General features: G+C 44.4%; 1 protein-coding gene across 8 annotated transcripts in view; it reads left to right on the top strand.

Moving 5' to 3' along the window:
- The window catches only part of Con (leucine rich repeat protein connectin), a 333,106-nt gene that overhangs the window by 134,127 nt on the left and 181,259 nt on the right, over positions 1–17,720 (top strand). For 5 of the 8 annotated variants that reach the window (XM_076443531.1, XM_076443528.1, XM_076443526.1 and 2 more), the window contains one exon: positions 10,550–10,646. The gene's annotated coding sequence lies outside the window, so the exon portion shown is untranslated. Of the gene's footprint in view, positions 1–10,549; positions 10,647–10,691 lie in introns of those variants that run through there. The other 3 variants (XM_076443530.1, XM_076443529.1, XM_076443532.1) reach the window with 2 other exon arrangements.

Below are 17,720 nucleotides of genomic sequence, written 5' to 3'. Positions count from 1 at the left end.
GAGCCGTCCCGGAAGTACTGCTCGAAACACCGTCGGTTAATTAAAGAGAGCCACCAGCTATTTTCATTTCCTGGCGAAGCAACAAAGCCTGGTCGCCTAAACCTCTCTTTCCATTAACTTTTTCGCTGGGACGCGACGTCGCGTCGCGTCGTCTCAGCGGATCCACCGAAGAATCGGCTGAAATCGGCTTACAAGTTGAACCGAGTTTATTGTACTTGGTGTACCTGGAGTTCTGTGGGCAAATAATTGATCAACCTTCTCGCTGACGTCGTGACTGACCGGTAACAATGCCGTGAAAAATCATAAGGGACTGTCCGTAAGGGTTCGGCCACCGTATAAGCTAGGACAGTGTGCTTTTTCCACGGTAACGCACTGGAAACACGGTTGTCAACTTTATTTCCGTTTTTAAACAAACTTTTCACGAGCAGTAGAAACAACAAGTCGTGTTCGGTGTAGCTGTGCCGAGCAAAGACTGAAAATATGTTCTAAAAAGTTTCCTATTGCAGTAATCGCGCGTTTACTGTCAAACAGCCGTGTTCTGCCCTAAAAGTGATCGTTCAGAGACACTATTCGATGGAAAAGCCGAACATAGAGAAGGACAGAATGAATAAAATTATGCGACGATGCGAAATAACTGATAAACTCGTTTATTTTAAATTTTCACTTGGGCCAATCTCATAATTACGGGCACACATCTAATTTGTTGGAAACTTAATGTAGTCTGAATGTGCGAAAAGAATTGCGCACTTGTCGCGATGCGCGTATTTTTTCGTGCGTTTCGAAACGGCGTTTTCTGTCAAGGTTTTCATTTCATTTCAACATAACAAGTCCGTTTTCGCCGAAAACATTGTCTCGAGAAAATTGACTGTAACTTTCTATCCGTTGACGCCATCGTTATACCTTCTGCAGCGAACACGTAGCTGACAACTATACGGTAATCTTCTTGGACCGGGAGAGATCGATTTCTTGATAAAAACGAACTCCAGCGGACAATAGGTCAGCGCAAAACCCTGTCAGGCTCTTCAGTACGAAGTCCCTTTTCTTCGTCTCGGTAGTCTAGCTACTCCGTGTTTGTTTTTCGCCAGTCGGCTCTCTCCGTCTATCCCCGGTGTTTGCACAAATTCTAGTTCGCTGCGGTTTCCACGGTCCGGGCTTTGCATTCTGCGACGTTCAAGGGACAAACAGGCGGCAATGACGGCGGCGACGCGTTGCCTCTACCCGGCCGCCATATTGGAGTAAATAGCCAGTTTCTTGATCACTAGCATGCTCGGCTTTATGCAATTACCGTAATTGGCACGCTTATGAATAATTCGCCCGGTCAGTCTACGCTTCTCCGGTTTGATACCGTTGTTCCCTATTTATTTCGATCACAACCCAGTTTTCAGATCCGCGCCATTTACCTCGCAGAACTACTTCCGCGAGTTTTATCTCGACGAATCATTAAAGATTAAATGTATACTCTTGCGGAGAAACGACAATTCAGTCTAGTGAATGGGAAATCAATAAATCATTCTTCCCTTATATAACTGTCGAGCATTTCAATCGGTTTACAAATAGTATTTCCGCGGAAGAACAGCGCGCTGATAAAGCCGAAGGAAAAGTCCGTCCTTTCAAGAAACAAACTCCACAGGTTTCCTCAATAAAATCGTTCTTTCATGTGCCCGCTTGATTCCATTCCCGACGGCGCGCGGCCGAACGAAAAAACCTCCTATTAAATTAACTCGCCGCTCCTAAATAATAGAAGTCGGGAACTCGCGACTGTTCACGTTGAATGATCGTGATCTCTAATTCATCGTCGAAATCATTTAATTCCCTATTCATTCGGTATTGTTTTCCAATTGATGCGCGATAAAAGTCACGTTTAGCTTCAACACCGAACAGTATTTCGGAGTTTTCTGATAAGTTTCCTGAAAAGTTAGTACCTTTCTCCTGCGAATTATGATGTATTTGGTATGCAATCAGTAGATTTTGACCCGGCGCGGATGCAGATCGAAGTTTCGATCCTCTAGAATTAATAGTTTACGAGATATGGTCGCTTAAAGTTGAGCATATTCCCAGTTTCTTTGCCGCACCCTTACCTGTCAAAATGCTCAACTTTAAGCGACCATATCTCCTCAACTATTGATCCTAGAGGTTCGAAACTTTGATCTGCAGGTTCTCCGGGTACAAATCTACTGGATTACATACCGAATGCATCATAATTCGTAGGAGAAAGGCCGAAATTTTGAGCCCGGTAATGCAAAGAGCAGCCCAATTTAATATTTAAGAACCAGTATACCGATACGAGACGAGTCACTTTTTATCAAATGAACGGAAAACGCGTTAATATTAATTGCTTCTAATTTGTCATCGTCACGATCCCCGCGCACTCGGTTTGCTCTCGAAACTAGATCGATATTCGACACTCGCTCGGGTTCTTTTATCGCTCGCGAATGAAAGGCAAATGCGCGAAAAGCGAAATGTATAGATCTGATTCACGGGGCGGAAAAGTTCTAGGCAACGAGTTTCGGTAATATGTGCGTCCTTTTCACGGAGAGTGCTTGGTCACGGGGTCGGGGAGGAAAAATAAATAATCCTAATTGCAGTTGAACGGTCTGGCCGTGATGAGCAGGAGAAAGAAAATAAGAGCGACGAGACACCCTGGCCCGGCTCTGTGTCGAAACAATGGCCGTCTACCGCATGTGTTCCCAGTTCCCAACTTTTTCTCCTCGCCGACGATTTTCAACCGGTCTTTCAACGGCGTCGCCGCCGCGCGTTCATAATTCCCCTAATTATTTATTCACGGGGCAAAGTAACGGGCTGTATCGACGGTATTTCCCGTCGAACCTCTCCTCTAGCCCACAAAAAACACCGGGCTTATGGCTATTCGTGGCTGCTTTCAACCTCGCGCCATGCTCTCTCTTCGTATAGGATTTATAACGCCGCACGGTTCGCTACGATTCCCTTCCGCCCCGCAAAAACAACGTCGATTCACGCGAATATTATTCCCGTGATTAAAGCATCGTCACTCTCCGAATATTTATTATGTAACGCGTTCACTGTGCACTATGCGCTGTGACAAGAAATCTTGTGCATAAATAGATATAATAATTAATAGTATGTAATAATTAAACTGCGGATCCTTATGCATTTATAGCTTATAAAAATCTTCGAAAATGGACTCGGGCCATTTTCAAAATACGCGCCGAGATTAATAAAGCAATCACGAGCATTGATTACAACAACTCTGACCAGTAGCCACGATTAATAATTGGATTCTATGTTAATCGTAATTTTGAATCATTAATCGGATTACGTTTTGCCGAACTGTGCCACGGGTATCGAAACGAGCATCGGTTGGAACGTGAAAATAAATTAGAATCATGTAAATCTAAACGTGCGCTATATTTCTGTCCCGGTGCGCGCGCGCGGCGTGTAGTATTCGAGGAGCGTACCCGTTGAAAGTTCTCCGTGATCTTTTCATCGGACCGCTCGAAAAGGATCCCGAGTCTGATTACGGTCCCGGTAACGGAGGAAGGAAGAAGAAAATCACGCGTGTCGCTGCCGAGATTTACGAACGTTTTATCGTTGCAGCTCCCGTGGAAATACACGTAAACGTTAGAGCGGCGCGTGCGCCCGCCCTTGTACAGTAATTCAGTGACAAACGAGTTCTACGGAGTACATAGCGCGTTCCTGTACGACCTGTTACTAAATAGCTGGCTGGTTACGACTTCGTCGTATATCTTCTGTTCGCAACAATCGTGCGGCACCGCGGCGCGCGGCGCGCTGGCAACTCTCTCGTTCAGCGGGGGCTTTCAATTCCGCGCGTTCGGGCTTGTAAATTCGAAATTGCAAGCGAATACCTACCTGGAAATTCTCTTTCACCTTCGGGACCAGCTGGGACAGCCGGGGGCGCAACTAATTCCGTGTGTAGATCGCAAACGGACGTTTTCTAAGGCTCCAACTACTTTCCGCGGCGCGGACCAGCTTCGTCTGGCTGTGTGTTTAACTTCCGGCGAGTTCGCAGCGCGCCACGTCGCGGTAAAACACCACTCGAACCTTGGCGGAGCAACACGTGCGCTAAGTATGTTAATGCCGTTACCCTCCCTCCTTAGCGAATGGTCCTATTGTAAATTTTACAAAGAAACGAGGAAGCATTACACTTTTATTTGATAAAAAGTTAACAATTCATTCTTGAAAAGGTTATCGTGATGCATCGTAATAGAGATTTGTAAACTGGTCGAACTAGGTAAAACAAATCATCGCTCTATCTCATTCCTAACGAAAGTTCTTTGATTTCGACAGAAAGAAAACCGCGATGAAAAGTGTTCTCGATCTCTCCGAAGCCATAAAATGTAGCACAGCCTTAAATCGCGAAACACTGACCGCCTGGATCACGAATTTGCATTTTCCGTGCCTCGGAGCGAGGAGAGAAGAGTAACAACATAACTCGAGCATATACCGGAACTTGGAAATACCTCGATCCTTCGACAGCGCGGCCTTTTTCCTCGGTTTTCTTTTCTCTTCTCGCTGTTCCCCCCCTTCCGGCGGAGCACCGTGGACTCTCGGGGGACCCATTAATCCGTAGATTAGGGCGAACGCTTAAAATCAAGGCTTTAAATTTGCGCGAAGATTAAGGTGAAAGTTATCCGGGATTATGCGCGAGTTTAACTTGAAACCAAATTGTTGGAGTTTAATCTCTAATTAGCATCGCGAAGGTGTATCCCACGATGGCCGACCATGGCGTATTTCACTTTAAATGCGCTCTCGTAGCGCGCGCGCGTCGCATGTCGTTGCTGCAACGAAACTTTCGACTGCGTGGAGCCGCTCCGTCATCCTTATTACTTACTGTCTGTGCCCTCGTCTCTCTCCTCTCCTCTCCTCTCCTAGCTCTTCTTCTTTATTCTCTGTTGCTCTCGTAATCTTTCACGCGCGCACGCTTTTCTCACCCTTTTCCTCGCTATAATTTCCTTTTATTTCCTCTTCACGCCACACATGCTCGCCCACACGCCCTCTCCTGCTTTTCCCTTTATTTCCTCGCTTTTCTTCGCGCGCGCTCTCTCACCTTTTTCACACTTTACTCTATATTCCCTTTTTTCTCCGTTCTCTATGCCGTTCGAGTACACTTTTATGCACCGCCGCTGATTCTTTCTCGTTCTACCGTGCGCCGTCGCGCCGTCTTTCTCCCATTTTCATCGCGCCATTTTCGTGCATCCTCGAGCGCCTTTCAACGTGTTCTCACACCTCCGATTTTTCCCCGGGCTCTGTATTTTTGATGTATTGAATCCCGCCGGGAGATAGTTTCCCCCCACATTCGTCGGCCATCAGTTTGATTGTTTGCCAAATATTGACTCGTGTAAGGTATGATTTTGACCTGTCGCTGTTTATTCCGCGCTCAAAGCTCGGTCCAGAACTTATTTGGCCTGTGTAATTATGGAAATTACTGGGCACGGCCGGCCGTGTACGGTGAACCACGAAAGTATTTGAACCCACTTTAAAACGGCATAACTTTTCAGCAATTAGAAGAATTGATTTACCGAATGGCATGCCAAATAGATTTTGAAAAAATCGCTGAGAATTACACGAGAAAGAGGCACCATTTATACCTTTCTATTAACATAATTCAACTCAGTTTTGTACATAATTAAAATCCAAAATTACATTGTGTCCGAATATTTTCGTGACCGACTGTACGTATCTTGCCATTGCATGATACTCGAAACCTTTAATACGTGTTTCAATAATTTAAAAATAGAGTTAGCCCACATTGAGACAAACGAGGGTAGAAGGATAACATCCGGTATAGTTCCCTGCCATCGATTACATCCCCTGACGTGATTACCAATGGTCGATATCCATGGACCTGATATCCGATATAATCCTGGATCGCTATCAGACGACCAGCTATGGAACCGTAGTAATCTCGATCGAGCACAGCGGCGATTTTACCGTCCTGCGCATCGTACCGGAAGTGCCGAAGCGGTCGGGAGCAGGTTCGGCCGGAGAGAGCAGGTCCGAGACACCGGGTGTATCTTTACGCTTGCATGGATCGGAGAAGGCCTCGGGGCTCGTTGATGCGAGTTATCTTCGCAGACTCGCCGATCCTTCCTATTGATGTCTATTTATACACACGACGCGACGCGACGCAAGACTCTCGCAGGCTACCAACCCAGCCACTTGAACGCCGACGCTTCCTCTAATCGACGCAGCCATATTCGCAAGAACGTTAACAGGCTCTTACGACTTAAGCACCCGCGGCTGAGCGCGATCCCGTGGGAAACCGTGACGTCGCCCGAACTTCAGACTATACCGTAATCCGCCGATTAAGCGAACACACGTTGCAGTCATCCAACCCTGGTGAATAAGAGATGGTAATACAGCTCTCGCGGATCCAGGAATCCTTTGGGCGTGCCTGATATCTCGAAATCGGGGATTGCTTTCGTCGTTTCAACGGAAACTACGCGGCGGCTCGTGATACCCGCCTCGGGACACCGAGTGACGTTCATCCACGCAGTCGTTCGTCCATGTAGACATTCCTCGATGCAGACATTCCTCAATGCACACATTCCTCAATGCAGACATTCCTCAGTGAAGACATTCCTCAGTGAAGACATTCCTCAATACAGACAGACACTCTTTAATGCAAACAGACTTTCCTCAATGCAGACATTCCTCAGTGAAGACATTCCTCAATACAGACAGACACTCTTTAATGCAAACAGACTTTCCTCAATGCAGACAGAATATTTCTCAGTGCAGACATTCCTCAATGCAGACATTCCTCAATACAGACATTCCTCATGCAGACAGACTTTCCTCAATGCAAGCAAACACTCTCTAAGGCAGACAGACTTTCCTCAATGCAGGCATTCGTCAATAAACACAGACATTTCTCAATTCAGACATTCCTCAACGCAATTTGATCGTCTCGACACAAGCAACAATATTATGTCTTAGAAAATACATATTGCCATTTGAAAAAATGAAATTAAGCTTCATTCGCAATGCAGTAACAGGTACACCCTGGCTGTAGCCAGAAAAGTTCCTAAATATCACTCGCTGTTGGAGCTATCGGACAGGTCTAATCCTTCCATTAAAGGGTTCAAGAATAATCAAAGAGCACTCGGAATCACGTTGGAGCAACTGCGGGCGAGTAGGTTCTCGCGGACTCCATCGGGAGACAAGCCCGAGGATCCCCGCGACACGGACGGCAAAAGAAGGGAAAAAGCTCTCCTTTAACTAAAGCACCGGGGCCAAAATTATTTACGAGTTTCTCGTGTAACCGGGGATCCGCCTCGCTTCCGTCTTCGGTAGCGTCTTATTCAGAAAGGGCCGTTTAGATCCCCGCCGGCTGAAAAGACCGACCCCGTAGCCCGTACATTAACCTGGCCCTCTTCCTTCCTGCCTCTCGTCGTCCTCGACTACGACTACGACAACTACGACGTCGGCCGACGACGACGACGGCGACGTATCCTGCGACGTATCCAGGCCGAAGGGACGGTTACATGGGGGTGGGGGGGTGGGGGATGAAACGCGCGAAATTAAATGCATCCCCGTGGCCGTGCGGCACCGCGGGCTGCCGCCGTCGACGTCGACGTGCCAGGGAAAACAAGCCGACCGGCAACAGGCCACCCTCGTAATTCTATCCCCCGGTTGGAAACAAAAGCCACCGGCCCTTGGCTTGTGTGCGTCTCACCTGGGCTACCCCGCGCGTGTCAGTGAATCCCGTTCCCGTTCCCATTCCCATTCCCATTCCCGAGCTTCAACCAACTCCGGCTGGTGTACACGGTTTCGAGAGTACCAAGGAACCAAATCCGAAGCTCCCTGGCTCCGCTTCAGAACAATTAGGGATTGCTTGTAGGAGATAATTCCCCCCCGCAGAATTATACTAAACAGCCAGCTCGAGGGCCTGCGTACCCGACTCCGCTATCACCGAGATTGGCTCGTTTCAAAGACACCGCTGAAATCCCGCCATTTCGCCGCGGGTTTTTCGACTGACGAGGGTACCAACGTGACATCCACACATTTTCCGGCGACTCGGAGGGAAGTTGTCCTGAAAATGCACAGGGTGTATAGAAATTATATGTCATGAACATCATAGCAGGATTCTACATCTTTGGAAAATTGACCTTGACCTAGAAAATCGAGGTAAAAGATTTTTCCTATTGCATCGTATAATAATAATAATGGTCCTGACATATAAGAGAAACATTTGCCAGAATACACGTTAAAAGTAGATTAACAAGAAGCGGATGAGTACGTAATGCTTAATACGAGCAATCTCGCCATTACGCTCAAGCCACAGATCGAAAGTGACCTGGTCTGCAATTTATCCAATCAGTCCAGCGTGACTAGTGATTTCATCTTTCATCTTGTCTAATTGGATATGTAAACTAACCGACTGGCTACACACGAATTACTATCCATCATTAAACCACACTACATTCTAGCATTAGCCAGGATCTGATTCGAATATACGTAGATCCATTTGCGGAACAAGAAGGTTCAGAAATAGCAGGCAATTTTTTATAATTTATGGAACGCCAAATTGTGAATGAAGTTTTCCATAAGAAGAACTACATCAACGGTTCCTTTTCATGCAAACCTGATATAGAAGGCCTGAAAATAATTTGTAATTTTCTCAAACTATATGTTCAAGCTACATGTAACAATATTGTATTTGCTAAATAAACCAATCGGTTTAAAGCAATGATAAATACATAAATACATCAACGGGGTTACTGTGAACAATATTTACGTCGTTTTCAGGGGTTTTGATAAAAAATATTTATTTGCATAATATCTTTGTCGAAAAGGAAAATGTTACCAAATGAGAAAAGTCTCTGTTTATATCATTTATCATTTTTGTAATGTACCATGTAATGTACCACTTGAACTACATGGTATGTAGCATTAATTTACATTGAAGCCGACAACACAAGTTTCGCCGATAGACTGTTTCGCCGACGCTGGTGTTAGCCGACAACAATATTGATCAACATCAACTTTGAAAGACATACACATGTACATACATATTCATCAACTTGTATGTATGTATACATCATCACCGGTAATTCCGGGAATATATTACCGATTCTTTTCTACCTCCAACTCACTCGTCTATGCAATGGAGTACGAAATACTGACAGCGAAATCATTCAACCATTCTCATCTGATTTTGATGGGACTTTACAAAGCGAAATAGTTAAAATAAGAGATACTTGTTGCCGGATAAATGAACTTTAATATATCTATAATATACATACATCCGTGTTTTTCGTTAATAACTCCTAAACAAAGCCGCGGATAACATTTTTGCAAAGGAAAATGTCGCTTGAAATGGTCTCAGGAACCACCCTCTTTCAGGAAGTTCACGAATTTTGGGACACCCTGTATAATATCATATTATTATATTAAAGTATTTGAATATTGAATTTTCGATTCTCAAGAAAATTTCAATATTTGACTGTTTCTGTATTTTATCACATTAAATTAAATACTTAATTATTGTTGAGAATAATGCCTTTTGCCTCCCTATGAATCCGCCTTTAGTTGTATGCGTGTTTACATGTGAGTCGATCCGTTGGTCAGTTCGGTTTGTAATGGTATGGCGAAAAGTTCGAAAGTATATAAATTGGATGTTAAGTAAAGTGATCGCGTCGAGTTTAATAAAGTATTATGTATATTATAATAAGCATGGAAGAAAGAGTGTTATTTGGCATCCCACATATGAGATTTAACAACGAAGTACCAAGAATTCGTCGAGAATGTGACAACTGTTTAACTACTTTTCGGACCCACTGTGTACAATCACAAGTGTTACGAATTAAAGTAATTCTAAACATCGTTAAACTCATCGCCAATAAGCTACATAATTATAGCGTTATTAGCAGAATGGTGAAAAAGTGTGCACGATGAGAGAATTGATTATTTATCGATCGATGTGATCGAGCGAACATAACCTGACATAACCTACCTATTTAGAAGGTGGCGTGCATGGCAAACAAGGATCCGTCCGAGTCCGGGCACAGTGTAACATAGTGTCATATTATTATATTGTTGTAATGATATAATGTTATATTGTTGTTTAAACTAAATATATATACAGGGTGAGTCACATAAAGTTTGTACCTGAATTATCGTATCTTGAGAACAAAGTCACGCGATGCCAAACAAGTCTTTCTATTTTGTGTATTGTCGTAATATTTAAACTAAATATATGTATATTTATAGATTTCTTTTAATTATGCTGAAACACATATTTTAATTCAGTCAACTGCCTCAAACATTCACAAAACTATTGACGATATCGAAACATATTTCAAATAAAAGTTAAACAGTCTCGAAAGGCATATAGTTTGATATAAGACCAATGAAGATTGACGAAGATCGTCCACTGTTTCTTGAATCAAACCATATTGTTCAGTTGTTCATAAAAAACCACGAGATATAAGTATGATTTTCTCAAACAAATCGAAATTGTTAAAATTGATTACACTGCGTGCACTTTCAACTCTAAAACCCTACATATCTCAATCAATTTTTGATTTAAACAAAATTAATTTTCCAGGTTGGACGAAGGACTGTGACACCTCCTTATGGTCGACGCGGCAGTGAACGCGTTAAACATACGAGTGTAGAGGGAGCTCTTCAAGTAGCAGAGACACGTAAGTTTTCATTACAATATATAAAATTGTATATTTATTTACATTGAACAAGGAAATATTTATTTACGAAAAACAAGTTTATGTAATGCGAACCTTGAAACTTGGATTTACGATTTTAAAGAAACAGATAATGGTATGCAAGGTTGGACACTTTCAAAATATGTAATCAAATACAGAAGACATTCATAACAATGAAAATATGCAGATTGCTTGTGATAAAAGGACCGCGAGCATAAAAACCAGGATTTACTATCCAACAGTTCTACCCTCGGAGGCACAAACGTCGTCTTTCTCTTCGTCACGATTATTCCCCAAGACCAGCCGCGTTACTGTCTGCATCTTTCTCCGGGACGGAACTCCGTTTCGAGTTAGTCCCCGCTAATTAATAACGACACGTTCATTAAAACTTGTCCAGAAAGCCTGAAGAAGCATCCGCGCGGTTCGCGCGACCCCCGCGGTGTTTTCGTTCGACGAACCAGGCCATCTCGTTACCAGGAGACCGGTAACAATCGGCAAGATAAATACTTCGCAGTCACAGCTGAACAGACGCGCGGGAACTATGCTAAAAGTTCTCCTCTTTCTCTCGCCCACGGGCCGAGTTGCTGAAGAGCAGCGCGGCGGCTGCTGGCGCTCGCATCCCCGTCCCGTTCCGTCCCGATTGCATTTACAGTTCGCCACGGCAGCCCCAGATAAGCCATTTCGGAACAAATTAATCAACACTATCACGGCGAAACCACGGAGACCGAGTTAGCCGGAAAGTAACTTCCCATCAGATTAAAGTAGCCCGTAACCGAGTTAGAAAACAGCTTCGTTAGTCGGGGCCCTAGTCTATTCCCCGGTCTGTCAAAATTCTCTTGTACACCTCTGACGAAAACCCCCCCGTGATCGATTTGTCAGTCTTCCGGTTGACAACGATATTCCTCTCGAGTCTAGACGAAATCTAGAAGAATCAGGGTCCCAAAAGTTTGTTCGGACAAGGAGAAGTCTCCAAGGAATACCTCGAAAAATATATTTTCCATACTTCCTAAAAGAAAGCAGCGACTCTGGTCCTAAATATGATCAATTATGCGCTTGTAACAATGGTTCCGGGAGGTTAATTATGCGAGCGATTTTATCAGGATCCAAAGAGCCCGCTGGTAGGCAAATAATGAGGAACTTCGAGGATTATGACGATAATAATTCTGTCTAGTTCGCTAACTAACTGAAAGCCTCCTACGCAGGATTGTTCGTCGAAGCGCCACACGTTTAATATACGTACGTAACCAGATACGGTTGCTACACGTATAGCTGAACTCGACACAATACAGAGAAGCCTTTCAATGGACCCGCGATTCGTACGTATTAAACTTTCGAGGAGCGGGCGAGACACGTACATCCTCAACTTCTGATAACCCGTCAAATTATCGTCCCGCCCGAAAACGTCAACGGCGACTGTCCAAAAGTACAGTCTTCGCCGTGGCGTAGATAACGAACGAAGGTAACTTTGGCGCGCAGTTCCGTTCCGTTCCGTTCCGTTCGTATCATTCGCAGCATGATCATCCTTGTCTAGCCTGTCTCCCGGCGCAGTCCAGCGTGGAACACGCGGACCGGAGAGAGAGAGAGTACTGGCTCCGGTGTACCTACCTGTTCCAGCTGGCTGGAAAAGGGAACAAAAAGAGAGGCAGCCGTTAACGTGACTACTCGGGGAATCGGTGTATAACTGCGGGGCTTCTTGAGATTATGCCTAGACATGATCCCATATAGATCGGCCGGGCTAGTGTATGCAAATCCTCGTGGCAAACTGCTCGGCATTTGCATAAGCTTTCAGATAAGGACGCGTTAGAAGTATGCCTTTCCTTCGGATTCGTTTCCAGGGGCCTGGCGAAATGCTCTATCCAGGACCAATCGATCCCGTGACACCCTCCCCCCCAGGAGAGGGGCTATTCCTCCTCTGTTTTCTTTTTACGAGACGGCGAAGGTAAATGGCGGGCCGAAAAATAAAGATGCCTCTTATCGGTAATGGCACGCGTTCGCGAAAATAACGAGACTTCATTCTCTACGATGTAATGGACATTTCGAACTTCCGATCTGGATCAAACCTAGGATTTCTCACATCTTCTCGTCCAGATCTACTGGATAACATCGGAAAAAGGGAAAAATTTATAGGAGACGGGTAAAAATTTCTGGTTACGCCAGGGAAAGAGTAGTCCAAGTTACATCGAGAACAACACAAGTAACTCGAGAAACTATTATCCGTGCTATCGCAAGCTCTCTTACGGATTGTCGAAAGAAATCGTAAAATTCGCGAAACACCGGGACAATAGAAACTCGGTCCAACTAAATCGCTTGTGAAAATTACCTTTTTTAATTAGATGGGTAACGCGTTTCCACTGTTTTCACCGTTAGCCAACAGATTCCAACGGTCTGTCCGTAAACTTTCATCTTCTTTCTCGAACCGATTACCTTAATCCCATTTGGAGGGAAGTACTCGGGCAGCAGTAAAAAGGGTTTTAACTACTGTCGCGCGATTGGGTTCGCAGTGTGACAAGAGCCGCTGACTACCTCCTCCGCTTCTCTCGGCCCGCGTCGAAATTATTTATTCGACTATGAAGTCGATGGAACGCTACCCCTCGAGAAGACGATTCTGCTCACGTGTCGAGACTTCCGATTAAATTGTACGACATCCCTCACGTCGGCCTGCGAATCCGAGCCACGGAAATTCGCCTGTGAGCCTCGATCGACTACTTGCGCGCCCTGCACTCGTTACATTCCACGGAATCGAGATGCACTTTGCCCTCGAACTTTCGTCCGTGCCGACGTATAAAAGAAGAACTTTCCTCGCAGAAGTCGGACACTTTGTTCTATAATTAAGAGCAGCGGACAGTATTGTTTTAGTAATCCCTTGAAAGATTTACACGTCCCTTTCACATGAATTCTCCCGAGAGTAGATAAGAATAGACATGTAAGAATAGCTTTATCTACTTCACTGGCAGGGTAAGCATTCTTGCGAAATGGAAGATTAAAAATGTACGCTGGTCAATTTCGAGCATGATAAAATAATTATAGCGACCTTTAATCGCTGCGCTAGAGTGGACTTCGACTTCGATTTTGATCAGTTTTTGTGAGATGATGGCATTTGGATCTCTAATTATGTATGCAAAATATTAGGTGTAGTTACTCGATAGTTTTAAAGATATAAACAATTAAAGTTTCATAGCTTGTTGTTACATTAGCAGGTTGTAAGCGGGTTGAACTTCAATTGTTTATATCTTTAAAACTATTGAGCAACTACTCCTAATATTCTGCATACGTAATTGGGGATCCATATACCACCGTCTCACAAAAAATTATCGAAATCGAAGTCGGACACTTGGGGACATTTTTTATCGATATGCAGTTGGGTTTCGAAAGATAATCCCTATGTGATAACCCCTAATATGTAGTGCTAATATTTTTCTTCAAAATCGGAAGGTTTAGCCCCGGTGTCCCCTACATCAGGCTGAATATAAATTTTGCCCATTCGCGTACCGAGTATGCTAGACAAGGCACTGATAGAGTAAAACAGAATAGGTCTTATCATTCTGGTCGTGCCATCTCGGCCGGAACAAACGCTCGGAAACCAATACTTCAGAGATACCTGCTCTCGAATCCTGGAACAGGAAGCGCGGCGCGGCGCAGCGTTGCGTCGATCAGGCATCGGGATCGATATCATTATCGCAATTTTCTTTTCTTACCGCCGCGGAGGAGGGGCAAGTATTCAGTTCCATTGCAGCGTAAGGATCGAGTGGCGAGGCTGGTGTGCGAGGGCGAAGGGAGGAGGGAGGGGGCTGGATGGTTCAATAACGTATGTTATTGAGGGGGCACTCGTGCGTCGTCCTCTATTAAATGCGCACGAGGAACGTTCTCGGGACTCGAATGATGCGGCACGCATACCTTCCGCTCTGTGAACTTTACGAGGAGATAACTCATAATTGAGTTGGCCCAATAATAGGTTGCGCTAGGCCGTTTCAATCGGTTCCACCGCGTCCCGGCATCGATTTTCCACGATGCCGAGTGCTGCCCAGCTCTATAAAACTCCATTTCGCTCGATAGATAGATAGAAAGAGAGAGAGAGAGGGAAAGATTACTCTTATGAGTTACGATGTCGCCCGAAGAACACTCTCATTAATTTCCACCGAGTTACTGTCCGCCCGTAATTATCTGCCCACTGTACCTACCATCCCCTTTCTACCCTCTCGTTCCTTCGACCTGTCTCTGTTTCGAAGCTCGATAATCTGGCCGACATTGAAATTATTGGAGTCAAACGAACGTCTTTAAGACCGTCGTAATTCCCCGACCAGTGATAAGAGCGGCCGAAAGTTTCGACGTTCCCGGAATTGGCAATGGAGTACCACAGAGATAGCATGTTTTTACGAACGCATGATTTATCCCGCTGCACCGCTGGCTCGAGTTAATTGACGCGATTAGTGGAAGTGCACGATCGATGATACCTTTTTTCACCTCCCCCCCCAATCAAATTGTTCCTCGTCGTCCGAATAATTTCGTTTCCAAACATTTTTTTCACTGTTCAGATCAATTGTGCACTTTCGCTAATCACGTCAAATTAACCCCTTGCTGTGTTTTAACGAGTCACGCTCGCGATCAAGATTTTAAACAAAGACGAACGTTCCGCCTTTCTTTTTAAATGAAATGTATTGGATATAGGTGTAAATGAATGAACACTGGTACTTTTACAGTAAAAGTTAGCCTTTATTTCACGGCGCGGAAGGAAGCTCTTTACCATGAGATGTCTTACAATTAGCTTCAACTGACTTTTAAGAAGGAAAGAATCTTTGGGACCCCCAGAAAGGAAACCAGAGTCCCTTCGTATCTCCAAACTGTTTAGGTTAGCCCCCCCACAGTTCGGCACTTGTAAGAAAGTATACTTCTGAGAACGTTCCATTCGATACTTCGTAATCTCTGTTTAAGAATACGACTCTGAGACTCTGAGATCGTTGATTCATTTTTGTAACTTGTTGATAATCCAACAAAATGAAATTGGATTCGTTTGTGATCAATATTTAAGCAAAAAATATTTCATTTTCTTTTCTCTTCTACAAACATTTTTGGGGATACGGCCATTATTTTTTATACCCCCTGTACAATACTATGTCGTCATCGTTACTGTTCATGAGAAATTCATGCTCTACTTCCGTTAACTTCGAAAGAACTCTCAGGGAGGTTAATGATTATTGTTTGCGACACCTTTCTAGATGAATTAGGTAAATTGGGGAGGTAATTGGTGTTACACGCCGTGCATCACAGGTAGAAGTACCTAGTTACGAATGGTCTGCGATAATCCAAAGAAATGATCATCGATGCGTCGGCTCGCTCGTTAATGTGATTCAGTTTCCGTGGTTTATCGTCAAAACCATCGTTTCTCCTATAAATGGCGATCGTCAGGCATCCTGTCACACTAGATAATTGATCATTCCTCGCGTCGAATCGAGCCAACAGCGGCTAATGTACACGCACGTCGCGATGATTTGTAATTATATTGGCAATGGATGTCGCTTTATCGAAACACGACACTGTTCACGGGAAATTTACTGACAACTATGGGTAATTCGTGTAATTGGTGATAGTGTAAATTGCCGGCGAAACGAATTGGACGTGGGGCTTTCGGTTTCCGCGACGACGCTGGATGCTATTCGTTAATATTACCATTCACTGATTTATTACGCTGGCCGATCAATATTTTACGCTGCTGAAACTTTCACCTAATCCAGGATGATATCCCTCCGACAACGTTGTTGCGGAAACAAGGAATAAATATAACGCGCGCCCGTCGACCATCTAGTTCAGGCCAGAGTTGGACATTAATTTTAACCATGATTGACTGATTAATGCGCACGATTGAAAAAGGTAATCGTTGAAAAATTGATTCAATCGATTGATGAAGTTAATCGTTGATTAACAAAAGAAATCATCGAAAAATCGGAGATTGGTTTAATCAATTGTTGAAGTTAATCGCCGCACGGTCTATCCTTAAATTGTAAGAAGGAGGGAGAGAGACAGAGAGCGGAGATGGAGAATTGACAGAAATATATCTAAAAAGAAACTCAGTTTACATCTTTTTCAGCAGTTAATCATTAATGAATTATCCGATTGACGATTACAATTGAAAAGAATGTAATCGTTAACCGCAATTAACGACTAAAGTAGTAGTTTCATTGTTAATTTCGATTAACGATTCAGGTAGAAAATTCGTCAAACGTTGATTAAATTTTTGCACAACTCTGGTCCTCGTTAAGTATTGTATACTTGACTTGAACGTTTTTGGGAAGCTAGAGCAATTAGTTCGCTACAGGATATGAAAAAGGATTTGTCAAAAATTGCAGTTGATCGGAACTGTAGAAAAAATACTAAAAGTTGCATTTTAGAAAATTGAAAAAATACGTTTTGTAGATCTGTGTGAGTAATATGTAATGCGAATGAGAACGCAAATATCCCGCAGCCTTGGAATCCTAGAAAAAAGGAGTATATACTCCCCTAATTATCTTTTTGAGAAGGGGTTCAGCCTCTCTTGCCGATACCACGCCCCATCCCCACCGTGAACGTCATTGACCTAAGTGGATATGATTTGATCCCTCCGTGCATCCCCCTGTTTACGCAGCTGGGGGCTGGCGGAGTGGGGCACTTTCGTTCTACCTGACCTCGGAGACGACTTTGTACTTTGTTCGGAGCGAGTCAGTCGTGCTTTGCCTTTCGGTTCGGTAGGATCGCGGCAGCTCGGCGGCTCCCGTTTGCGCGCGACGTCCATAGATCCCTCGTGTGTTCCGTGCGCGTGTCGCGTAATCATTATCGTTCTCGCCGGCGAGCCACCAACGGCCTTTTCTCTCTTAATCGCAAGCCTCTCCGGTGAAGTGCATGCATCCTGAACACATCAGACTTGGACCAGTGTCTCTGCGATAGTGTTGTGAACCCCGCGCGGCATATCGTATCACGAGAAATAGTCTGATTTATCATCGGGTGTTTGCTACCGGTGGATGTTTTAGAAAACCCCTGGGGTCTCGTTGAAACGGAAACTGCTGACGCGATACTCCCTTGCAAAAG

The sequence above is a fragment of the Lasioglossum baleicum genome, chromosome 19, assembly GCF_051020765.1.
Source record: "Lasioglossum baleicum chromosome 19, iyLasBale1, whole genome shotgun sequence".
Lineage (NCBI taxonomy): Eukaryota > Metazoa > Arthropoda > Insecta > Hymenoptera > Halictidae > Lasioglossum > Lasioglossum baleicum.
This window is presented reverse-complemented; position numbering and strand designations above follow the sequence as displayed.